The 27133-nt window shown below is 47.3% G+C and overlaps 1 protein-coding gene and 1 non-coding gene across 11 annotated transcripts in view; one reads left to right on the plus strand and one right to left on the minus strand.

Annotated features, from left to right (window-relative positions):
• Window positions 1-27133, minus strand: part of ANKRD11 (ankyrin repeat domain containing 11) — a 222184-nt gene that overhangs the window by 168449 nt on the left and 26602 nt on the right. For 2 of the 10 annotated variants that reach the window (XM_055099350.2, XM_055099348.2), the window contains exon 2: window positions 5483-5579. The exons of the other annotated variants lie outside the window; for them this stretch is intronic. The gene's annotated coding sequence lies outside the window, so the exon portion shown is untranslated. The remainder of the gene's footprint in view (window positions 1-5482; window positions 5580-27133) is intronic. 10 annotated transcript variants of the gene reach the window in all.
• LOC112437513 (U6 spliceosomal RNA) lies at window positions 8681-8787 on the plus strand. Its single transcript, XR_003026110.1, has one exon. It is a non-coding gene; the product is annotated as a U6 spliceosomal RNA (small nuclear RNA).

Genomic DNA, 27133 nt, shown 5'->3' on the forward strand with positions numbered 1-27133 from the left:
CTGAGGTCCAAAATCTGCTCTTATTAAAGAGTGGCGTGTGGGATGGGCACAGACTCACACAGCCACACCACACACACAAGGTCTCAGGACTCTAGCCAAGGTCTTCTAGTTTGTAGTGGCCTCATGTTTGATGAGCATCTAATAACAAAGACAGGAAAGCACTGGATGGAGACGCGGCGAGGACACTGGGTGTCTGCGGCAGCCTCGCCCTGAGGAAGTTATGCTCTAACTGGTGAGACTGCACCAAGGCACAAGAAAACCCACAACAAACTGAAGTGTCCATGCGGATGGCTAGGTGAAGCAGGGCGCAGGCCCAGGTGTGAACACTCACCTGCCGGGAGCCCAAGACCAACCGATACACCCACAGCCACCAGCTCTTCATGAGAGGTGAAGCCAGCTGGGCTTCTGGGTCGGGTGGGGACTTGGAAAACTCTTCGGTCTAGCTAAAGGTCTGTAAATGCACCAATCAGCACTCTGTACAAATGCACCAATCAGCGCTGTCTAGCTAAAGGTTTGTAAACTCACCAATCAGCACTCTGTAAAAACGCACCAATCAGCACTCTGTGTCTAGCTAAAGGTTTATAAACTAACCAATCAGCATTCTGTAAAAATGGACCAATCAGCACTCTGTAAAATGGACCAATCAGCGCTCTGTAAATGGACCAATCAGCAGTACATGGGCAGGGCCGAATAAGGGAATAAAAGCTGGCCACATGAGCCAGCAGCAGCAACCCACTGGGGTCCCCTTCCATGCTGTGGGAGCTTTGTTCTTTCACTCTTCACAATAAATCTTGCTGCTGCTCACTCTTTGGGTCTGTACTACCTTTATGAGCTGTAACCCTCAGCGCGAAGGTCTGCAGCTTCACTCCTGAAGTCAGCGAGACCACGAACCCACCAGAAGGAAAACACTCCAGACACATCTGAAAATCTGAAGGAACAAACTCCGGACACACCATCTTTAAGAACTGTGACACTCACCGCGAGGGTCCACAGCTTCATTCTTGAAGTCAGCGAGACCGAGAACCCACTGGAAGGAACCAATTCCAGACACATTCACACACAGATGTGCTTTCGTTCTGTCCTGCTGGGAGTCCAAGACCAACTGACTGTCCACTCAAGGAACAGACCAACTGACGCACCCACAGCCACCAGCTCTTCACACACACAGACACACACACACACACACACACACACACACACGCTTTCGGTCTGTTCGCTCAAGGAACAGGAAGCCTTTTTCACTTCAACTTCTGCATTCAGTTCAATGTGCTGGTGCCGCCCATCACCTCTAAATCACCGCAAGTTTCAAGGACAGCCAGTTGTGTCCTGGAGCTGTGCTGAGCACGCCCACCAGCCCAGCAGGTGCTGCTGAGAGCAGAGGGTTTTGCAGGGTCACACATTCTTCCAACAATATGACTGCAGACCCCCCAGCAAAAGGAAAGATTCCCCATTTGGGAAAGTAGACTAAAATTTTCTTCTATTAAAACATGATAATTCGGCCGGGCACAGTGGCTCATACCTGTAATCCCAGCACTTTAGGAGACGGAGGTGGGTGGATCACCTGAGGTCAGGAGTTCGAGACCAGCCTGGCCAACTCGGTGAAACCTATCTGTACTAACAATACAAAAATGAGCTGGGCATGATGGCTCAGAACCTGTAGTCCCAGCTACATGGGAGGCTGAGGCACGAGAATTGCTTAAACCCAGGAGGTGGAGGTTACAGTGAGCCAAGATCATGCCACTGCACTCCAGCCTGGGCAACAGAGTGAGACTCGGTCTCAAAAAAAAAAAAAAAAAAAAAAGATAATCCGAGTTTCTCCTGACAGATGACATTCATCAACAAGAGATTCAAGCAGAAAAGACCACTGTCTCTAACAGCAAGTATTATACAAGAGCCTCAAGCGATGTCTGCCTTGGGTGTCGGGACATAGCAAACAGGACGGCTGTTCCGCAGGAGCAGGACTGAAGCAGGCGGAAATGAAGACGCAGGGGCATCAGCCATCAGAGGTCTTCTTCCTGGAATAACTATTCCTCTAAGCTGCTCCTTCAGATACAAAATTAAAAGTAACTCTCAACACTGACAAGTCAACGGAGGACACTTGAAAAACCAAAAAACTTTTACTATATTTTTGTTTTAATAAAGTTATTCTAATCCCCTGAGGTAACTGTGAGGGAATTAATAACTAGAGAACTGTTAGAGACCCCTGAAGGTTGGACAATGGTATTGCCGAAGCTTTGTGTTTTGCTCTTCAATAAACTTATCTACTTTCTTAAGCTAATTGAATAAAATTTAATATACATTTATCAACCACATCTTTTAAAAAGAGAGAAAAGTAGGAAACTCAAAGTAGTTTCCTTTAAACAAAAGATGGTCACAGTTGATGAATTTAGAACATTTGTCACCAATATCCTAAAAAGTGACATACGAGGAAGGAGACGTCACAGAAGAAAACGACAACACACACCCAAACGGCATCAGCCTGTGTGTGACCATTTTCACAACAGGGAAGGGAACGAAGCGAACAGATCCATCACTGAAAGCGCAGCACACACCTTCTAACCTAGAAATGGAGAAGGAACGTCCACTTATGAAGAGGGCCAACAACAGTGGACTCTCATTCCATGAACCAAGCATGATGCTAATATGACAGAGAATTTTTTAAAAAGCCACCAAAAAAATACCAAAAAGTGAAAGACTGTATTGTTTGCCCCAACATCTGTTTTCTTCACTCTAATGTTCCCAAACCAGTGCAGCAAACGGGCTGGCTCTTCCCGCCTCCCACTGACTCCTCCACACCCCTACTTCCTCTCTCCTCATTCACCTCTTCTTTCTGCTCTTCTGTGCCTCCCACTCTCTCACTGAGCAGCCCCTCACTTCCCAGCATGCCACCATCTCCCCTGAGCAAACAGTCCTCCAGAGACAGTCCTCCAGAGCTCTCTCCAACCTGACATCTCTCCCGAGAGCCCACTCACCAGATGTCCAAGGGGTTTATGAAAGCCATGGATTCAAGGCTAGAGACGCTGTCCCTCAGACCAGCTCTCTCCGGCTCTTCCTGTCTGGTAGGGAGGCTGTGGTGCCCTGGCCACTCTCATTTCTCTCTGGCCTCTGCACCTCCCATGCATCCGCTCCTCTGCCATGCCTCTCCACTGCTCCTAATGCCACTCCCAGCTCCAGCAACCCACCCTCCAGGGCATCTCGACGCTATGCCCAGTTCAATCTCCTATGGGTCAGTGCAGGGCAATGCATGATGCAAACTAGGCCCAGGGGCTGTGGAGTCGGGCAGCCATGGTTAAAATCATTCTTAGTTTCCTCATCTGTAGAAAGAAAAATTCCTGGATACAAAATATAAGATGAATATACACAAGTCCATTGTATTTCTAGACACCAACACCAGGCAGAGTCCACCATGAAGGCAGGTGGCAGTGTCCCAAGGAGAGCCCGCTGGCCAGGAGGGCACCGCAAGCTTGGACACAGCAGGGGCACTGGAGATGGGTCCACGAACCGCGTGCGCAGCCCAGGAGGCTGGCACAACTGGTGTCTGCATGAAGACTAGGAACAGCTGGCTTCTTATCTACACCATACACAAACATCAATTTAGGATACATTAAAGGTGTAAATGCAAAGGGCAAAAGTACAAAATGTGCAGAAGGCGTAGGAAGCTATCTTTATGGCCTTGGGATAGGGAACATTTTTTTTTTCAAGACAGAGTCTCACTCTGTTGCCCAGGCTGGAGTGCAGTGGTGCGATCTCGGCTCACTGCAGCCTCCGCCTCCTGGGTTCAAGCAATTCTCCTGTCTCACCCTCCCGAGTAGCTGGGACTACTGGCGTGTGCTACCACATCCAGCTAATTTGTGTGTGTGTGTGTGTGTGCGTATTTTTAGTAGATACAGGGTTTCACTATGTTGGCCAGGCTGGTCTTGAACTTATGACTTCAGGTGATCCACCCACCTGGGCCTCCCAAAGTGCTGGGATTACAGGTATGAGCCACCGTGCCCATCCAAGAAAATTTTCTAAAAAAAGACATACTAGGTCATGATGGACAGTTTGGAAGGCATTGCCCCCAAGAACCAAGCACAGTCCCTTCGAACCTAAAGTATTCAAATCTCAAGTCATCAAATGTTACTGCATTTAGGAGGCCGAGGTGGGAGGACTGCTTGATCCCAGAAGTTCAAGGCCAACCTGCGCAACATGTGAGACCACATCTCTATAAAAAAGTTTAAAATAAACTAGCCAGGGGTGGGGTTGCATGCCTGTGATCCCAGCTGCTGGAGAGGCTGAGATGGGAGACTGCTTGAGCCAATGAGTTCGTGATCACACCACTGCACTCCAGCCTGAACGACAGAGCAAGACCCTGCCTCAAACAAAAACAGAAACAAAAACAAACAAAAATTTTAACCTTTCTCTTAAGAAAAACAAAACCAAAAAAAAAAAGAACTGTATTCTTCCATTCATATAGAAGATAAACATCACAATGGGAAACTCCCTCTGTGTGGCACGTTGTTCAAATCCACATGCATGCACAGTCCCAGAGTCTTCTTTCCTACCCGCAGCACCGAAGGTTCAAGGAAGTCCCACTGTTTTCAGTAAACTGAAAACTTTTTTGGAAAATGCTGTTTTCCAGTATAGACAACTGAATCCTAAGCACAAATATATAGGACCTCTGAATATGTAAAAATTTAAAAGCAGACAACACTAAATTAATGATTTTACTTTTAAGGAGATAAAATGTTCCTTGACTTGCAATGGGGTTACCTCCCAATAAACCCAGTGTAAAGTCAAAAATCCTAAGTCGAACCATCGTTAAGTCAGGGACTATCTGTATACACTTTCAGTGCTAAAAACTACACCAAAGAAAAAACAAGTGTCAAAGTTCTCCATGTAAAACAGTGATCCAGGGATATGGGTGAGAAAACCCATCTAAAATGCAATGTGATATTTAGGATAAAGCTGAAACACACCACAGCGCCTCAGCAATTGAGGTTGTGAACACAACCACACAATCAGCAAAGAAAAGCTTGTTCTATTCTTCATCTACACCACTCACACACAACACCAAAGGTGTTCTCAGCACACGTCCGTCCACCTCAGATCTATTCTTCATCTACACCACTGACACACAACACCAAAGGTGTTCTCAACACAACTCCGTCCCCCTCAGAACTCTGTGGAACGTTTTCATTCCCAATGATCACCAACAGAGCCAGCTGTAAGCTCAACTCTAACACTACCCACAGTGCAGCTGACCTAGACTGATGGGCGGCCTCCGGAGAAGTCAAGGACTCCAGCTCTACTGCACACACCCACAGCAGGAGAGGCCTGCGTCTCTCACAGGTGTGGGGTCTGAGCTGCAGCCCACTACCTTAACTCCATAATCTGTGACTTGGCTCTTATGAGGAATCTGACAAAGAATCAGAGACTCAGAGGAGATCACAGCCTTTCAGGACTGAGGTCTAAAACACAGAACCTCTAGCCCAGTGCTCACCCGCAACCATTTCCCTGCCTCTTCCTACTTCTCCAGTCCTCAAGGGGACAATGGCAGGGTTCACATCAGGAGGCTTCCTCCGGAAGAATTCAGTGTGCTGTAATTAGAAATGAACATTTTATCAATATGTTCACGTAAAATGTACATGTTCCCCTGGGGGGAGGGATAAATAACAGTGGGACTAGGAAAAGCAGACCACCAGAAAATGTCTCGGTCCAGCGTGGTGGCTTAGGCCTGTAATCCCAGAACTCTGGAAGGCTGAGGGGGGAGGATCACTTGAGGCCAGAAGTTCAGACCAGCCTGAGCAACACACTGAAACCTCAACTTTGTAACAATAAAAACAGAATAAAAACTTAGCTGGGCATGGAGGTATGCACTTGTAGTCCCAGGTACTCAGGAGGCTGAGGTGGGAGAATTGCTTGAGACCAGGAGGTCAGCACTACAGTGAGCTGTGAGTACCAATGCACTCCAACCTGGATGACATGACAAAACTCTGTCTCAAAAGGAGGGGGAGGAGGAGGTCAGAGGGAAAGGAAGAAAGCAGAAGAAAATATCAAGCACAAACTAAGGGCCCCAAAACATCCAACTCACAGCAACGTGGGCAGAGCCCTGGAGAAGCCAGAGGACATCCAGGCACCACCCAGCAAGGCGCTACAGAAAGGGGGCCACCTGCCTCCAAGCCTGCCGGGACTGAAAATAAATCCATGTGGCATCAACAGGCACATCTGTGGCTGTGTGGCAATGCGTGTGAGTGTGCATGAATCCTGGTGTGGCTGGTGTGTGTCACAGTCAAAACGGAAAGAGAGAGCGCATCGTGGTTTATAAAAAATAAGTTTCCTTGCGGCCAGACACAGTGGCTCACGCCTGTCATCCCAGCACTTTGGGAGGCCGAGGCGGGCAGATCATGAGGTCAGGAGATCGAGACCATCCTGGCTAACACCGTGAAACCCCGTCTCTACTAAAAATACAAAAATTAGCCGGGCGTGGTGGTGGGCGCCTGTAGTCCCAGCTACTCGGGAGGCTGAGGCAGGAGAATGGCGTGAACCTGACAGGCAGAGATCGCAGTGAGCCAGGGTCAAGCCACTGCACTCCAGCCTGGGCCACAAAGTGAGACTCCGTCTCAAAAAAAAAAAAAAGTTTCCTCGCTATGCATGCGCTAAAACCCTCTGGAGTAAAGTCCTAAAATATTTAAATGAATTTCATTCTGAAGAGACTACAGAACTTCTCAACACAGGCTCTCTTACACAGACTCTATTACACAGACTTTTTTAAGATCTTGCACATCCAATGTCAGAATATATTCCATCACCCAGCAACAAAAGCAGTCAGGAAAAAAACTTCAGAAAAAGAATTATTAAAAAATACGCAAACCTGGCCGGGCGTGGTGGCTCACGCCTGTAATCCCAGCACTTTGGGAGGCCAAAGCGGGCGGATCACGAGGTCAGCAGATGGAGACCATCCTGGCTAACATGGTAAAACCCCATCTCTACTAAAAATACAAAAAATTAGCTGGGTGTGGTGGTGGGCACCTGTAGTCCCAGCTACTCGGGAGGCTGAGGCAGGAGAATGGCATGAACCCAGGAGGCGGACTATGCAGTGAGCCGAGATCGTGCCACTGCACTCCAGCATGGGCAACGGAGCGAGACTCCGCCTACAAAAAAAAAAAAAAAAAAACGCAAACCTGACTCTTAAAAAATTAAACATACCCTGCATAACTGAACAGTGTCCACAAGCAGGAATCTCTCTGGATGGCAAGGTGGCAGCCGACTATGGCACTCACCAAAAAGGCACCTTCCCCCATCATCCATGCAAAGACCTTTCCCAAAGCCACCAGACCTCCGTTCAAACAACTCAAATCCGGTCTAGAAATTTAAAATCCTTGTACTGAAAGCAAAATCAGGGTTAGCTGTGACTAAGATCCAAGAAATAAACTTTTTAAAAACTAATAAACATGAATTCATCAGTATGAAAAAGGTCTGTGCACAGTGAGCAGTTGGCATACCGATGCAGTGCACCGAGGGCCAAGGCGAAGGCCGCAGGGGGAGGAGGCTCAGCAGAGGGAGGACACCCCAGCTGACAACGCACGCCCACTGGTGCCAGTGCTTTGGAGAACATGCCGGGTCATGTCTACGCTTTCCTCGCTAAGGATTTAATTTCAGTATTCTACAATCTAACTCTACACTCTCAAAACATAATTAGAAACAATGTTTTGAATGTGATGGAGGGATGCAGTAGAGCTTCTCTAGAAAATGTTTTGAATCTGTCTCAGAAAACCACCTGTTTTGTAGAGACCAAGTCTCTTCCTCCATTTTGGCTCAAGCTGGATCCTGAGTAAAGACAATCCCACAAACGCCCCTTTATGCACAGCTTCCCCCCCATGCTGTTTGTCTCTGTTTCTCTCTCTCTCAATACCCCTAGATTTTAGGTCAAAACAAACCTGTTTCCACCAGCTGGACAGTATCATTCAGGAATGGTTTTACGCATCAAAGACTCATTTCCAGATAAAGCTGAAGCTCCAGGGAGGAGGCCTGTGTCGCACAAAGGCCAGGTGCTGACACGGTTAGTCCTTTCCTCCCCACCACCCACCAGGAATGTTGCTGGAACCCAGACACGCACAGCAAGGTTCTGCTGTTTACCCTGCTCCCCGGTGGCAGGAAGGTGTGTGCCCTATTCTCACTCCAACCCCATCACAGCCTGGTGAGCCTCCGGCGCTCCTGCCCCTTACAGCACAAGCCAGCCACCACTTCCCACAGGCCCTGACACTGTCACTCAACACCTCACCACAGCACCCAGGCTCTGCCTCTTTCATTAGACATAAGCAAGGATTTTTCTTCTAGCCAGGAAGTTTTTCAAATGTGAAGTATTTCATTTTTTTCTTCTTATTTTTTTGAAACAGAATCTTGCTCTGTCATCCAGACTGGAGTGCAATGGTGCAATCTTGGCTCACTGCGACCTCTGCCTCCCAGGCCCAAGCAATTCTCCTGCCTCAGCCCCCGTGTAGCTCGGATTACAGGCATGCATCACCACGCCCAGCTAATTTTTATATTTTCAGTAGAGACAGGGTTTCACCCTGACCTCAAGTGATCTGCCCGCCCTGGCCTCCAAAGTGCTGGGATTACAGGTGTGAGCCACCACACCCGGCCTCAAATGTGAAGTATTTCAAATCGAACTTGTTCACAGTCAAGGCAAGCATGGCATGCTCGCTTTGGCCAGCACATGCACTAAAAATTCGAACAACACAGAGATGATTACCATAGCCCCTGTGCAATGATGACATGCAAATTTGTGAAGCATTCCATACTTTAAAAAAAACACACACAAATTGGGACCTGCACTGCAAGGCATCAGATGCCTTCCAGTCAGTAAGGGACAAGAGATACACAGGGTGCTCCCATTCCCACAGCAAGCACCACCCTGCACCACTAGTATTAGCACCACCCACATGGAAGGGTGCCAGACACATACCTACTAGCCGCCTGCCACGCATGGAAAATTCTTTAGGCAATACCCTCCGCACCCAGAAGGCTACCAGACCTGTTAAGCCTTTTCAACCAGTTTTTGCAAGCAAGAGAAATGCAATTCTTAAGAGCGGGAACACCCCTTTATTACATGTAAAGATACACAAGCTGGATGAATTGAATAGGGGTGAACAGTGATGACCCATGACCAAGATGCATTAAGAAACAGATCTGCACAGGAAGGTGGAACAAGGCCCGTGAGTGCAGAGCAAGCCTGCTGGGAGGGCAGGGGCTTGTCTTGGAGGAAAGTGCCAACAAAGCCTGTGCCAACTACAGCTGCCGTGCCGGGCCGGCGTCAACACCGAAGGAGAGGTGTGCAGAGACAAAGCGGCCTGTCGGGCTGAACAGGGAGGCAGAAACTCCGCAGACCAAGAATACAGTTTCCATAGTACCCTGTAACTCACCAAGGCTGGGACAAAGGTTAATGAAAAGTTCAAATCTGAAATAAGTAACAACTCACTTCGGTATTTTACAAAAAAGGTAGTTAAGTATTTTTTTTGTGTTCCTGCATAAAATACTAGTAAGACTCAAAATAGGTAGATACTGATATGCAAGTTTTAAAATCACAAGCAGAAGAAACAACACTCTGTATGCCCTTCCAGGTGGAAATGCAGTCAGCAGAAAACTGTCTCCATGAGATAAACGCTCCTGCCCAAAGCCCACTCTAGCAATGCTTCCTCCCTGAACCACAGCTCTGAACAGGCTGCCACTCACTGCAACTCCTTGCACATGACAGACTTGCTGGGAAGAGCAGGTGAGTATTAAACATTTTCTTTGGGCTCCAGAAAGCACTAACGGCCTACTTTTGCAACGGGGCGGGCGGGGGGTGGAGTGGGGGGGGTGTTGTGTAGGGTTTGCCATCAGCGTTACCCTGGAGCTAGTCCAGCCCTGGACTTCGATATCACCTGAAATCCAATCATCAAACTTTGCCCACTGTTTCTTCTCCAAAAGCAAGGAAAAGAAAAGCTATCATGAGCCCCTTCAGGGTCTAGCAGCATACAAGACTGCTTTTAGAAATTCTACTGCAGGCATAGTGGCTCATGCTTGTAATCCCAGCACTTTGGAAAACAGGAAGGAGGATGGCATGAGCCCATGAGTTCAAGACCAGGCTGGATAACACAGCCAGATCCCGTCTCTGTTATAAATAAATAAATAAAATGTAAAAAAAAGAAAAATTGTACCAAATAAAGATCAACTATGATGTAACAACCAAGTAACCCTACAGTGTGAGAAATGCATGAGGGGCTTAAGCTCAGGGAACCACCACCTAAAGAGAGAAGCAGAGACCTCAGAGGACATCACCACAGGAGCAGGCAGGCTCCCACCCAGACAGTGGCACACTGCCACCCTTGCAAACCTACCACACAGACCCGTTCAGCACCTGCCCTGCACCACCCACCTGGAGGCTCAGCATCCAGGTGTGCTGGCCCCTTGGGTGAGGGTGCCCAGGCACTCACCAACTGAAGTCCCCATCTCTCCACGGCAGGCCCAGCTCAGAGGAGGCAAATGTTAACGGCTGATTTCTTCCCAGAAAGCTAAGCCCTTATCCATGTGGCTTGTTTACAAAAGTAAAACAGGCTGTTTGGACATGGCATTAACCAATGTATTAGTAAGGGAAGGGGGGCAAGCTGTTTTCTTTAACTAATATATATAGGTCCAACCCTAGTTCAACCACTGCTCAGCCGTTACGAACCACTGGCTGAGCAAATTCAGCCTCTGTGAGGTTCAGGGAAACTAAGAGGTCATCTCCTTGGGGCGTAAGATGCTACCCCTGAAGCAACATCACACCTCTCATGGATGTCACTATCATCCTCCACCCCAACCTGCAAACATACCTAGGACCAGTGCCCCAGCCCCAAGGAGCCACAGAGGCTGAGGATGATCCGTCCTCCTCCAAATGCTCAGGCTACTCTGAAGCAGAAAACAAAGACAGCAATCACCACAAGCACAGGGACAATGTCCTGCCTGACACCTGAATTCTTACTCTGATATCTCAACATCCTCTTCAATAAAATCAGGAAATAACTGTATTTTTTAAAAAAAACGATTTTGAGCCCGGGCACTGTGGCTCACGCCTATAGTCCCAGCACTTTGGGAGGCTGAGGCAGGCAGATCACCTGAGGTCAGGAGTTCGAGACCAGCCTGACCCACATGGAGAAACCCCGTCTCTACTAAAAATACAAAATTAGCCAGGTGGTGCATGCCTGTAATCCCAGCTACTCAGGAGGCTGAGGCAGGAGAATCACTTGAACCCAAGAGGCAGACATTGTGGTGAGCGGAGATCGTGCCATTGCACTCTGGCCTGGGCAACAAGAGCGAAACTCCGTCTCAAAAAAAAAAAAAAAAAAAAAAAAATTTTGTTTAAAAAAAAAAAAAACAAAACCAGCCTAGTATATGTTCCTGCCTAAGAGAATATGAAGCTTTGTTTTGTTCTTCAGATGGATCCACACTTAGAACCACCATCTTTTAAAAAAAAAAAAAATGTTTAAAAAGGACTTCTAATTGCATTTCATGAAGGCAGTGGGTAGAAAATCCTTGATCAGTCCCTAATTGGGTGTGTTTTCCATGAATGAGCTATTGGGATACAGAGTGTCGAGAACAAGAAAACAGCTTCTAATATGAAAACAGATGAGGTTCTCCTAAAGCTTCTGTGACAGCTGCATCTAAACAGTTTAACACAGAGGTGGCCGGGCGCAGTGGCTCATGCCCGTAATCCCAGCACTTTGGGAGGCCCAGACAGGCAGATCGCCTGAGCCCTGGAGTTCGAGACCAGCCTGGCCAACATGGCAAAACCCCATCTCTACAAAAAATACAAAAATTATCCGGGTGTGGTGGCAAGCATCTGTACTCCCAGCTAATAGGGAGGCTAAGAAGGAAAGATCACTTAAGCTCAACAGGCAGAGGCGGCAGTGAGCTGTGATCATGCCACTGCACTCCAGCCTGGGTGACAGAGCGAGCCCCTGTCTCAAACAAAAACAAAAACCAAAAAAAACCTACAGACTCAATTCTGGCTGCCAGGCCATCAAGGGCTGTGAGGTGAAGCCCTGAGATCTTTGTGGCAGGACCCTGGACACACAATGACAGTGGCACCGACCACAGCCATGCCCAGCAAGCAGCTTCCTGTTCAGTGAGCACCAAGGGGCCCTTCTCACACACAGCCTCCCACTCACACCTCGAGCATCCGCTTCTCTCCTCCTCCACTCTGGGGCACAGAGGCTCTCGCCAGCCCCCACAGCTGCTTCTCCGCTTGTCACCCTGCCACACACCCTCTGTCCCTGCAGTTCCAGGGACAGCCGAGGTGTTCTCACTCTGCACCAAGTGCCTCACGGGCCAGGTCCTGCTTAAAGTCTGAATGAAGCAAAGCTTGGAAAGGACCCAACACAACCTGCCACCAACTGAATGCCTGCCATCCCTCCCCACCCTACGAAGACACTGCATGGAAGCCACCAAGCACGTGACTGCATGACCCCCACACAAAGGGCACGTCCATCGTTCCAACCACAAAGCTCCACGTCCAACACCAGTGGCCTCCTCACCCCCAATGCATATTTGCAACCCATTAGTACCAAAAGTTTAATCACTATTGCTGCCCTGTCTCCTACTACCCCATTCCTTGCCCTCATTAAACTCCTAAAGACAGTGGTCCCTAGATGCCTCCCTCTCTTCCCTATCCAGCGACTTATCACAAACACCCCAACACCCTTTTCTCTCCATCAGATATCACTGAACCTCAACAAGGGGGCCTGAGGTGCCAAAGAAACATCACATAGCACGATCTAGAGTGTAGCAACCACACAGCTAACACCCAAATCAGAGGGTCCTCGTGATCCCATCCATGCACCCACACCCCGGCTGTCGTCCACAATCCTACGAATCAGAGGGTCCTCGTGATCCCCGTCCGTGCACTCACACTCCCTGCTGTGGTCCACAATCCTACAACAATGCTCCACTCTTGGCCTCGTACCCTAAGTGCCCACATTCCACCTGTTCTCACTCCTCCTACACAGCCACCTTTGGCCCTAAGAACACTGCATCCGGACACGCAGGCCCTCGGCCTCCCAAAGTGCTGGGATTCCAGGCATGAGCCACCGCGCCTGGCCCAACATCATGTATTTATTACATGTACCAGCATTTATCTCATATTTTCCTAAAATACAATAACTTTTTCTTTTTTTTTTTTTGGAGACAAAGTCTCACTCTGTCACCCAAGCTGGAGTGCACTGGCACAATCTCAGCTCACTGCAACCTCCGCTTCCCAGGTTCAAGCAATTGTCCTGTCTCAGCCTCCCAGGTAGCTGGGACTACAGGCGCCCACCACCACGCCTGGCTCATTTTTGTATTTTTAGTAGAGACAGGGTTTCACCATATTGGTCAGGCTGGTCTCCAACTCCTGACCTCAGGTGATCCGCCCACCTTGGCCTCCCAAAGTGCTGGGATTACAGGCATGGAGAGTTGGGCCATCTATTCTCTCACTGAAGCAGGGATGACTTTGTCACATGCACCCTTGCAGACACTGGGCACCCTGCAGACAGTGGGCACCTTGCAGACACTGGGCACAGGAATTCAGTAAGACTGATAGGTGATGTTTTTAGTTAGGGAGAATATATGTGCAAATTATTTCCATGTAATATAAAAAGAAAAAGTCTCAACTGTAAAATAAGCATAAACAGTCCAATGGTGAAATCTTTTCTCGAAAATCTGAATTGAAAGGACAAGTTATATCAGTGCTCAAGAAAAACTTCTCCCTGATGTGTCAGAATTCACACCATGAGTTCCAAATCACACCAAAGTACTCAAAGTCTTGGCCAAAGCAAACCTACTACAGCATCTAAACACAAATCTCCATTTTCTTTTTTCTTAAATTAGCCTTACTACTATATTATTAAAACTCTCAAACCAAAAGTTGAAACTAAAAATTGAAGTATTTTATAAAGGACATAAGCACAAAAATACCTTCCAAATAATCTTCAAATACGCCTAATTAAAAGTAGGCATTTAATTGCACAAATTTAATGAATTTAACATTTAAAAGTAAAGTTAAACTGCTTCTGAAGCCTTACAGTACCCTAAAATCATTTTCAAAGTCCAAGACGAGACGGTGCTGGACTAGCAGTCCTAGAAAAACCCTCACCAGCACCGCCCCGTCCACCGGAGCGCACGTGAGTCCCGGCATGCGGGCAGGGCAGGAGAGCTCTTTCTATCCCCACCCACCTCTGGCTCACTCCATGAGCACAAGCAAAGCAGCGCCCCGGACCTGGCATCTGTTCATGTTTTACTTGCCCATATCACCATTGTATTTAGTTCTTGGTAGCAGCCATCAACCATCATAAAGCAGCTTCTTTTATTCTTTGCTACTTCAAATCACACATGAAAAAGAAAATGCAAGAATAGAAACACAGAAATGGAAATGGGCCAGGTGTGGTGGCTCACACCTGTAATCCCAGCATGTTGGGAGGCTGAGGCCGGAGGATTGCTTGAGCCCAGGAATTTAAGACCTGCCTAACCAACACAGTGAAACCCAGTCTCTACAAAAAAAAAAAAAAAAAAAAAATTTGCAGGCATGAGGAATGTTGGTGCATGCCTGTAGTCCCAACTACTTGGAGGCTGAGGTGGGAGGATCACTCGAGGTGGGGTGGTCGAGGCTACAGTGAGCCGTGATCCCACCACTGCATTCCGTCCTGGGTGACAGAATGAGACCCTGTCTCAGAAAAAAAGAAACACAGACATGGAGAGAGAAGGCAGCTATCATGGGGCAAATTTAAACAAGGATCTCTGGAAATGCGTTATTTTTTTTAAAATTATACCCACACACCCCTTCCACATTCTTCTATACTTAGAAAGGGGGTGTGCAGGCCGGGCGTGGTGGCTCATGCCTGTAATCCGAGCACTTTGGGAGGCCGAGGTAGGCAGATCACCTGAGGTCGAGAGTTCGAGACCAGCCTGACCAACATGGAGAAACCCCGTCTCTACTAAAAATACAAAATTACCAGGGCGTGGTGGTGCATGCCTGTAATCCCAGCTACTCGGGAGGCTGAGGCAGGAGAATCACTTGAACCTGGGAGGTGGAGGTTGCAGTGAGCCGAGATCGTGTCACTGCACTCCAGCCTGGGCAACAAAAGCGAAACTCCAGCTCAAAAAAAAGAAAAGTGTGCATACCAACCTGGTGAGCTAGGTAAGGTGCTCACATACTGGCAACAGAAAGCAGGTGACATGATCAAAGTCACATAGACAAGCAGAGCCACACTGAAGAACATAGTCCTGGCTACAAGTCCCAGCTCCTGCTTCACTGAGCACCCTGAGGGAGCCCTTCCTAAGCAAGGGGAGCCCTGCCTAAGCACTGGGGAGCACTTTATCTCACAACAGGAAAAGGCATTCTTTCCCCTCAGTTTCTCAGAGACCCAGTGACTTCAGGATTTGCAAACAATTGTGTTACTGAATGTGTCACACTCTGCTCCAGCTGCAGGGAAGAACCTGAGTGATGAGAGTACATGATTCTGACTCTGACCCTGACTTCCTCTTAACCTCCATACCCAAATCAAGACCTGCGCATGGAGCTGGCTCAGACCGGGGAGCCAGATGCTGCCTGAAAATATGCCATCAATTCTTTCTACTCACTTAAAATTCAAGTACCTAAGGCATTCACCCCCATTTTGTAAAAAAGCAAACAAAAACATAAGACTCAGAGACAGAATGTAAGAATACAACGAAGTATACCTGGCTGGAAGAACAGCTTTTACAGGGACAGCAACACCCTAATGGGCCCTCAAGACAAACTTGTGCCTCCCTCCGACGGTGTACAAGGAGTTAGGACTTTCCTGTGACCCTCAACAAATACTTGCAAGTATAAAGTTCGTTTTAACTTCTAGACCCGCTTTGTTTTAGTACTGATTGCAGATGAGGGCTGACAATCCCAAGCTCTAAGCCTTTCTTGTGATTATCATTCCCAAACTCTCTTTCGCTATGCATACATTCCTAAACTCCTACTTTCTCCAAATTCTCAAAACATTCTATTTTACAGAGAGAGACAGGGTCTCACTATGGTGTCCAGGCTGGTCTCTAACTCCTGGCCTCAAGCAATCCTCCTACCCCAGCCTCCAAAACTGGCGGGATTACAGGCGTGAGCCACCATGCCTGGCCTGTCAAGACATTCTAAATTCTATTTTGTTCAATTTAATATCACACAGAAACTAAATATGCCTTCCATCAGCCATGAAAATGACTAATGAAAATGTAAATGACCACGTGGCCCAATCCTGGTTTCCATGGGAAGACCAGCTGGCTCACCACCCAGCTAAGAGTTATGGCCTAAATCAGAGGTGATCGGGGTGATCAGAGGTGAGCAAAGCACTGTTTCTGTAAAGTTTTAGTTTTATTGGAACACAGCCATACACAGCCATGCTTTTGCTTCAATGGCAAAGTTAAGTAGTTTCAACAGAGAAACCTATGGCTGGCAAAGTTCTTTACCACTTGGTCCTCTGTAGAAAAAGTTTGCCAATGCCTGGCCTATGTCAGAATCCTAACTACATCTCTACAGACTAGCCTAACAAGTGGGTCAAGTGCTAATAGTTTTAAGGGTGTTTCGGGTTTTTGTTTTAAAAGTTAATTATCTGTAAAGACAAATCAATGGAGACAGATAGTAGATTAGTGGTTGCCTGGGGTGTGAACAGATTAACTGTAAATTGACAGGAGGGATCTTACTGAAGTGCCAAACATTTTCTAAAATTGGATTATGGTGATGATTTCACAAATTACTTTTTTTTTTTTTTTTTTTTTTTTTTGACACGAAGCCTCACTCTGATGCCCAGGCAGGAGTGCAGTTGTGTGATCTCAGCTCACTGCAGACTCCGCCTCCCGAGTTTTCAAGCAATCCTCACACCTCAGCCTCCCAAGTAGCTAAGATTACTAAAGGCACATGCCATCAAGACTGGTTAATTTTTGTATTTTTAGTAGAGACAGAATTTCGCAGTGTTGGCCAGGCTGGTCTCAAACTCCTGACCTCAGGTGATCTGCACGCCTCGGCCTCCCAAAGTGCTGGGATTACAGGCTAGAGCCACCGCACCTGGCCCATTTCACAAATTACTTTTAGTAAGCAAACTTAACTAAAAGTGACTGAACGGCATACTTAAAATGCATCAATTTATGACGGAAAAAGTATTTCAGTGAATCTTAAAAACTGAAAAAGAAAAGTCAACTATCTGTATAATTGTACTTTGGTAATCTAAGACCTAAAGTTTAGGGTACAAGCTGAAATAAAATCCTAAAAAATCTTTAAAACATGTGTCCAGACGTTCAAAATTTAACCTCTGGTATCAAATAGCTCATCTGCGCTGGGTGCAGTGTCTCACGTCTATAATCCCAGAACTTTGGGAGGCCGAGGCAGGTGGATCACCTGACGTCAGGAGTTCAAGACCAGCCTGGACAACACGGTGAAACCCCATCTCTACTAAAATACAAAAATTAACCGGGCATGGTGGCACACGCCTATAATCCCAGCTACTCGGGAGGCTGCAGCAGGAGAATCGCTTGAACCTGGGAGGTGGAGGTTGCAGTAAGCCGAGATCACACCACTGCACTCCAGCCTGGGCAACAGAGTGAGACTCTGTCTCAAAACAAAACAAAAAAAACTCATTTGCAATTTAGAGACAGGAATTACAGCCAAGTGCACCCATTACCCCACTCCCCTGGAGCCACAAGCCAAGAGGGCAAGGTAGGGAGGACCAACCATGCCTGGTGTCCTGCCACCAATGGCTCCAGGAACCCCAAGTTCTCTCCCACACCCTGGGCGTGATTAAAACTAGTAACACCTTTCTGTTAGAAACCACAGCGGGTGAGGACACAGCTGTTTACTTTTTTTTTAATCAAGAATGCTGATCTCAGCACTCTGGGAGGCTGAGGCGGGTGGATCACCTGAGGTCAACAGATTGAGACCAGCCTGGCCAACATGGTGAAACCTCATCTCTACTAAAAATACAAAAATTAGCCGAGTGTGGTGGCGGGAGCCTGTAATCTCAGCTCAGGAGGCTGAGGCAGGAGTCAGGAAAATCTCCAGACCTGGGAGGCAGAGGTTGCAGTGAGCAGAGATCATGCCATTGCACTCCAGCCTAGGCAACAGAGAGAGAGACTCTATCTCAAAAAAAAAAAAAAAAAAAGAATACTTTGATGGTATCTTTGAAAGTTAAGAGGTCCTATTCCCCCCACTACTTTTAGATTCTTCTTTTCACATGGTCTTCTTGAAAGAAACTGCACACGCCCGCTTTTTCATACAATCACACATGCGTGGATAAACACATACCATCTTTTATTTTATTTTCTAAATAGAGACAGGGCCTCCTTATGTTGCCCAGGCTGGTGTCAAACTCCTGGGCTCAAACAATCCTCCTGACTCGGCCTCCCAAAGTGCTGGGATTACAGATGTAAGCCACCACACCCGGCTGCACAGAACATCTTAAGCACATTTCTTTTTTGTTGTTGTTGTTGCCGTTTTCATAATAGTATTTAACAAGATAAATATCTTGGCTCCTTTTTGCTTTTATTGCCCTGCCCTTCAGGGATTAAGTGCATTTCTTAGATACTCACTACTTCTCTGACATTAAATTTTGTTTCAGTTGCTTACATCAACGTTTCACAACCCAGAAATAAGAAAATTATTGTTCGAGGTCAATAACCATGTTTATAACAACTTCCAACTTAAAATGGAAGAGGAATCCCTTGGAGAACACACATTTCCTTATGGAAGTTTCCTCAAAATTTCTAATAGGAATTTCAACTAAGTTAAAGTACTAATTTAAGTAGGACAAGACAGAATTCTCTTCCCTCCCAGACACTATTACAAGCCAAACCACGTTTCACAGGAACACGTCCTGCCTGCCAAGGTGTCCCCTAGGACAAAGCTGCTTGCCAGCTGACCATCACTTGTATTGCATACTTCAAAAAGTGTGGCTAACAGAAAGGAGGCAAGACAGATGTTATTTAAATAAAAGCACAAAGCATCTGTTCAAGCACGAAAAAACATATGGGAAAATACAAGCACAGGACACTCAGGACAATGTGATGTGCTGAAGACACAGCGGCAAACAAAAGAGACCAGATGCCATTGACCTGTCCAAGAAGAAGAACAGGAAGTATTACATGAAGGAGAACAGGAAGTAAAACATGACTGGAGACAGAACTTGTGAATTCGAGGCAGGACTCTGGAGCCAGCCTGCCCAGGGTCCAGTGCTGGCGTCCACTTCCAACTTCCAACTTCCCTGGGCAAGTGGCCCAACTTCCTTGTGCGTCAACTGACTTATCTCTGCCACAAGGGGCAGAGGAGCACCCGCACCTCGGGAGTTCCCAAGACTGTCTGAGTGGACCTACATGGAGCACACAGAAGAGCACCCGGCAGGTAGTACGTGTTTCACAATAATCCTTCTACAATGCAAATGACATACACTCTAAACTCATCATGGGGGAGTGCTTCACAACACCCCCTGGCACACCACAGCCAACACAACCACAGCCAACGCAACGACAGCCACGCCACAAGCAAGAGAGCCTGAAGAGCTGCTCTCAGTCACTGCCCAGCAAGTGTGGGCAGCTGTAGCTTACAGACCAAGGCCACAGACCACAACTTCTGCAGGCTTGCCTGGGACACAGGGGCAGATAAGGGGAGCACCTGAGGCCTACGCTGAGTCCCACAGCAAGGATCCGACCCACATGGGCACAGAAGGCTTCTACTGCAGGTTGCAAATCTTACGTCCTTGACCTAGTGGGTAAAAAAACCCTAAGAAAAGGCAACTTTCTAAAACAATCATACTACACTCATATAAGCGATTAATTTTTAATAAGCACTGCTCATATATTAATGCCAATTTTCACCTTCACAAATTATAACTCTGTCTTAAACCAAGCCACTATGAAAGCGGCTCTAGGCGAGACTCTCAGCAGCTACCACTGCTACGGTTCCTCAAGCTGCTCCCCTGGGTGCTTCCAGGGTTCCTCAAGCTGCTCCCCTGGGTGCTTCCAGGGTTCCTCAAGCTGCTCCCCTGGGTGCTTCTAGGGTTCCTCAAGCTGCTCCCCTGGGTGCTTCTAGGGTTCCTCAAGCTGCACCCTGGGTGCCTCTAGGGTTCCTCAAGCTGCTCCCCTGGGTGCTTCTAGGGTTCCTCAAGCTGCTCCCCTGGGTGCTTCTAGGGTTCCTCAAGCTGCTCCCCTGGGTGTTTCTAGGGTTCCTCAAGCTGCTCCCCTGGGTGCTTCTAGGGTTCCTCAAGCTGCTCCCCTGGGTGCTGTTAGGGTTCCTCAAGCTGCTTCCCTGGGTGCTTCTAGGGTTCCTCTAGCTGCTCCCCTGGGTGCTGTTAGGGTTCCTCAAGCTGCTCCCCTGGGTGCTTCTAGCCTTCCTCAAGCTGCTCCCCTGGGTGCTTCTAGGGTTCCTCAAGCTGCTCCCCTGGGTGCTGTTAGGGTTCCTCAAGCTGCTCCCCTGGGTGCTGTTAGGCTTCCTCAAGCTGCTCCCCTGGGTGCTTCTAGCATTCCTCAAGCTGCTTCCCTGGGTGCTTCTAGGGTTCCTCAAGCTGCTCCCATGGGTGCTGTTAGGGTTCCTCATGCTATCTCCCCTTAAGTGCTGTGGCAGCAGTGCAGAGCCCACATAGCTATATAAGCTACTCAGTAAGAAAAACCACACAGGAGCTACAAGCGCCACATCATGGACAAACCTCAAAACACACCAGGTGGGGATGTCACTGAAAACAGCCCCAAAACTCACTCCTTCCAAAACTGCATGAGTAAGCTGCAAAAACTGTCAGAATCAACTCTTCAGAACTGTGGAGTCTAATAAAAAACTTCTAACAAGCAGAGAACGCCTAATGAAAAAGCTGCTCGATTTGGGCAGGAGAGATCTGTGGTGAGGAACTTACCTGCTCACACACCCCATCCTTGGAGACAGCAGCCCCCATTGCTGGTACAAAAGAGTGCCGCAGACTCCATTCTCAAAGAATTGGGCTGTACATTTTGACCTATCTGGTAGGAATGTAAAATGGTGCAGCTGTTGTTGAAATACTTTGGCAATTCCTCAAAAGGTAAACACAGAACTATGATATAACACAGCAATTCCACTCCTTGGTATATGCCCAAAAAGTGTTCAGATGGAAACCTGTGCACACATGCTCACAGCACTATTGAAAACAGAAAGGTGGAAACAGGTAGGGCGTGGTGGCTCACACCTCTAATCCCAGCACTTTTGAGAGGCTGAAGCTGGCCAATCACCTGAGGTCAGGAGTTTGAGACCAGCCTGGCCAACATGCTGAAATCCTGTCTCTACTGAAAAATACAAAAAGTAGTCTGGTGTGGTGGCGTTCACCTGTAGTCCCAGCTACCCGGGAGGCTAAGGCAGGAGAATCATTTGAACCCAGGAGGCGGATGTTGCAGTGAACCGAGATTGCGCCACTATACTCCAGCCTGGGCAACAGAACAAGATTCGGTCTCAAAAAAAAAAAAAAAAAAGGGGGTGGAAACGGGGGCCAGGCAAGGTGGCTCATGCCTGTAATCCCAGCACTTCGGGAGGGCAAGACAGGCAGACCACTTGAGGTCGGGAGTTCGAGACCAGCCTAACCAACATGGAGAAACCCTGTCTCTACTAAAAATACAAAATTAGCCGAGCGTGGTGGCATGTGCCAGTAATGCCAGCTACTCGCGAGGCTGAGGGAGGAGAATCGCTTGAACCCGGGAGGCGGAGGTTGCAGCAAGCCGAGATCGCGCCACTCCAGGCTGGGTGACAGAGCAAGACTCCGTTTCAAAAAAAAAAAAAAAGATGGAAACAAGCCAAGTGTCAATCAAGACAGGATGGGTAAACACCCTGCCTACACCCAGACAATGCAGCATTATTCACAAGTAAACAGGAATACAGTTCCAAGACATACAACATAGATGGACTCCAAAAACACGTTATGTGAAAGAAGCCGGACACTAAAGGCCATATATTATATGAACTCATTCCTAGGAAGTCTCCAAAATAGACAGATCCACAGTGGCACAGAGTCAACAGTGGCTGAAGAGCTGCGGAGAAGTGGAGCGCTTCCTTCGGGGGGAACAGAAATATCCTGGAATAGACATAATGGTGCTAGTTGCACAAAGTTGTAAATGTGCTACAGGCCATGGAATTGTACACATTCAAATGGTCAGAGTGGTGGGGTGTTCGTTATGTGAGTCTTACCTCAATAAAATTAAAGTAGTATGTCAGACTCAAAAGACTACAAATTCCAGGCCAGGCGCAGTGGCTCACGCCTGTAATCTCAGCACTTTGGGAGGATGAGGTGGGCAGATCACGCGGTCAGGAGTTCAAGACCAGCCCAGTCAATATGGTAAAACCCTGTCTCTACTTGAAAATACAAAAATTAGCCAGGCGTGGTGGTGGGCACCCGTAATCCCAGCTACTCGGGAGGCTAGGGCAGAAGAATCACTTGAACCCGGGAGGCGGAGGCTGCAGTGAGCTGAGATCGCGCCACTGCACTCCAGCAAGGCTCCGTCTCAAGAAAAAAAAAAAAAAAGACTACAAATTCCATTCATATGAAATTCTAAAATAAGCAAAACTAATCCATAATAACAGAAAGTGGGCTGGCAGTGCTTGGGGCAGTGGAGGGTTCTGGTTACAAATGGGCATTCTGCGGTGATGGAAATGTCTTGTGTCAAGCTGGTGCTTAATACCTGGGGTATCAAAACTGTCAAACTCATCCTACTGTACCTTCTAAAATGGCTGCCTTTATTATATAAAGTATACAGGTATAAACATCACTGAAGAAATCCAGGTACATGTGAAACGCACAAGTGTGGAGCTGAATGGAGCCACGCGAACCAATACACAATCGTCAGATTCAGACCCAGACCCCAGCTGAGACGGCACCTCGCAATGACTTGCTCCCAAAGAAAGATGTTCTGGCCAGAGCCCTGGAGACCCCACACCTGGGGACTGGAGACCGCAGCCATCCACCTGCAACTCTGTTCTCAGACACCACTGCTGTGGGGTGACCCCAGAAAAGCAGTGACACAAAAAGAAAAAAAAAAAGCTTTCTGAAATGGTGTTTTAGAGGTTTAATCAAAATAAAACTCAACCAATTTTCTTCAAAACATAAACTCCTGTTCTTGTTGTACTTTAGCACTTGCTTTACGTAATTTCATTTCTTTTTTTTTTTTTCTTTTTTTTTTTTGAGACGGAATCTCACTGTGTCACCCAGGTTGGAGTGCAGTGGCGCGATCTCAGCTCACTGCAAGCTCCGCCTCCTGGGTTCAGGCCATTCTCCTGCCTCAGCCTCCTGAGTAGCTGGGACACAGGCGCCCGCCAACACGCCCGGCTAATTTTTTGTATTTTTAGTAGAAACGGGGTTTCACCATGTTAGCCAGGATGGTCTCGATCTCCTGACCTCGTGATCCGCCCGTCTCGGCCTCCCAAAGTGCTGGGATTACAGGCATGAGCCACCGCGCCCGGCCACGTAATTTCATTTCTTAGGAATAACATTTTACATTAAAGAAAATACTTTGCCACGCTTTCACTCATGATTTTGCAGTTCCACTGGAAGGCTGAACATCACTCTGGCAACTTCAGACATGTTCCATTAATCATCTCCAAGGCTGCTTGCTACAAAGAAGCTGTTTCATTCAACAGCATCTCCTTAAACAAAATCCAAGCCTGCTTTGCCTTAGGTAACCAAAACTTGATTTAACCTCCCAAAGAGGGAGCCAGCCTGCTGCTGGCCACTGCGTGCCCTAGGCCTCAGCTTCCTGCTGCTGATTGGCTGCCTGCATCTCCTCTGCGGCCCCGGCCTCATGAAGCTGCCCACTGGTCCTGTGGTTCCTCAGGGGTCCTGGCACTGGCAAGGGGACGCAGCAAACCCACACCGTCGTGACCCTGGTCACATACACCTGTCTTCAGGAAAACTTCTCTGTGATGAAAGAACCCAGATTCACAGTGGTGAACTCTTCGAAAACTATACTAAACAAGGGAAGACTGTGCTAGATGAAATAACCATACATGCATTTATTCACATGGGAAATGGATCAGACAATGGCTGCCAATGCTAAGAATAAATTCTTGATGAATTTCTAAGAAATCAAGACAACCTTCAAGGTTGGGCCAAGAGCATGGATGGGAAAGGCAGATGTGCATCTGGTTCTGTTTTCTGACCATAATAATGAGATCTACATGAAAGGATGTCTTGAGAGGAGGGAACAGTGGAAGAGTGAAGCCAGCAGAGCGAGCTTGGGAAAGAGAATTCAGACCCATCTTCAAGTTCACAAAAACAATTACTGACTCATACGAAGAAATCGGGAAAGTCAATAAAACGGATGCTTCTAAACCTGTTGATGAAGTTTTTCTGAAGTTGTGAAAATTTCCAACAAAAAAGACTAACTCTAAGCCTGAAAGTATCCTTTCCTTTCTTTTTGAGCCACGACACCCGGCCTCTTACAAGTTTTTTATTTCCAACCTTAAGTGAATTTGTGGACCAAATTTCAAAACAACTTTTTGTGAATTCAGTTCCCGCATAATATGTTTGGTAAACAACTAAAAAACTGATTCCTAGTACTGTTTCAGTATTTATCAAACAACTGATCGTGTTCTATAAAAAGGTTTAAAAAAATAAAATTCAGGAACAGTGGCCCATGCTTGTAATCCCAGCACACTGGGAAGCCTAGGCAAGAGGATTTCTTGAGGCGTCTGAGACCAGCCCCATGTCTACAAACAACAAAAAAGTAGCTGGGCATGGTGGTCGTGCCTGCAGTCCCAGCTATTCAGGAGGCTGAGCCTGGAGGATCGCTTGAGCCCAGGAAGTCGAGATTGCAGTGAGCCAATTTCGTGTCACTGCACTCCATCCTGGGTGACCAAGCAAGACCCTGTATCCAAAAACAAAGGCCAGGTGCGGTGGCTCACACCTGTAATCCCAGCACTTTGAGAGGCTGAGGTAGGTGGATCATTTGAGGTCAGGAGTTTGAGACCAGCCTACCCAACATGGTGAAACTCCGTCTCTACTAAAAATACAAAAGAATTAGCTGGGCGTGGTGGTGTGCGCCTGTAATCCCAGCTACTCGGGAGGCAGAAGCAGGAGAATCATTTGAACTTGGGAGGCCGAGATTGCAGTGAGCTGAGATTGCGCCACTGCACTCCAGCCTGGGCAACAGAGTAAGACACCGTCTCAAAAACAACAACAACAAAAAACATTAAAATTAAAATTAAAATTAAAAAATAAAACTCACATGCTTTGGTCATAAAAATAATAAATGTATCCTATATGTCCTGAGGTCAGGAGTTCAAGACCAGCCTGGCCAATATGGCAAAACCCCGTCTCTACTAAAAATACAAAAAATTAGCTGGGCGTGGTGCCAGGTGCCTGTAATCCCAGCTACTCGGGAGGCTGAAGCAGGAAAACTGCTTGAACTTGGGAGGTGGGGGATGCAGTGAGCCAAGATAGTGCCATTGCACTCCAGCCTTAGTGACAGAGCGAGATTCTGTCTCAAAAACAAAACAAAACAAAAATTAAATTTGACACTGGGCACAGCAGCTCACGCATGTAATCCCAGCACTATGGAAGGTTGAAGCAGGCGGGTTGTTTGAGCCCAGGAGGTCGAGGCTATAGTGATCCACGATCACACCACTGCACTCCAGCCCGAGCAAGACAGCAAGACTCTGTCTCAAAAATAAGTAAACAAAAATTGAATTTGACCTGCAGGGGGTAGTCACAATTGAGGAATCTGAGCTGTGGGGCAAATTGTTCAATTGAAGATTCTGACCCACAGGAACAAACTGATCCAAAAGGGAAATATGCCAGTCACAAAAGGACAAATATTGTATGACGCCCCCCCCTTACAGGAGAGGTGCCTTGGGCAGTGACATTCATAAGAGAAGAAAGGACAAATATCGTATGACATCCCCCCACAGGAGACGCACCTTGAGTGGTGACGTTCATAAGAGAAGAAAGGACAAATATCGTATGACCTCCCCCCATAGGAGATGCACCTTGAGTGGTGACATTCATAAGAGAAGAAAGGACAAATATCGTATGACCTCCCCCCATAGGAGATGCATCTTGAGTGGTGACATTCATAAGAGAAGAAAGGACAAATATCGTATGAACCCCCCCCATGGGAGACGCACCTTGAGTGGTGACATTCATAAAAGAAGGACAAATATCGTATGACCCCCCCCCCCTTATAGGAGAGGTGCCTTGAGTGGTGACATTCATAAGAGAAAGCAGATTGGTGGTCAGGGGTTATGGGGAGAGTTGAGGTTATGGGGAGAGGGATGAAGAGTTAGTGTTAATGGGTAGCCGGTGTCGTCTGGGAAGACCAAGTTCTGGAGATGGATGGTGGTGATGGCTTTGCACCGTGTGACTCTAATACCAGAGAACTGCACACTCAAAAATGGTACAAATGGTCAATTTTATACTGCTGGGCTCAGGCAATCCTTCCCCTCAGCCTCCTGAGGAGCTGGGACCACAGGCACCTGCCACCACGCCTGGCTAACTTTTGTATTTTTTGTAAAAACGGGGTATCATCATTTGCCCAGGCTGGTCTCAAACTCCTGTGCTCACGTTATCTGCCTCCCTCGGCCTCCCAAAGTGCTGAGACTACAGGCGTGAACCACCACACCCCACTTAATAATTTCATTTTAATACCGATTTACTAAACAAGGAAAAGTTCATAGAATTATTAACTACGCCATCTTATTTAGGCTACCTAAATTCTCTGAACTTCATCTTCTAAATAAATAAGAAGAAATGTATCTTTTAACACTAATAACTATGGTCATTTCCATTAAAACATTAAGTTTTGAAAACTAGGGCTCTCATTTAAGCCTGTCTCCCAGCAGCTCAGCTCTCAGAATGTTCAGAAGACTCTGACACTGCCCTCTCCCCTCCTCTGGCACTCATTTTGGAGACCTGCAGAGCATCTATTGAAAAAGCCCATCCCAGCATCTTCTTAATCACTGGTATACTTCCGTCTGTCACGAGCTTCATTTAAAAAAAGCCTCACACTGGATAAGTGTTTTTCAATAATTTCAACGTAGTATTCCACGGCAAATTGTCTAGTTCACATTTAATTCAAAATTAATTCCCTACGTTACCACACAAGCAAAAGACTGTTATTAAGTTTAATGTTACCATGGCTTTCTACTTAT

This window comes from Pan paniscus, chromosome 18, assembly GCF_029289425.2.
Source record: "Pan paniscus chromosome 18, NHGRI_mPanPan1-v2.0_pri, whole genome shotgun sequence".
NCBI lineage: Eukaryota > Metazoa > Chordata > Mammalia > Primates > Hominidae > Pan > Pan paniscus.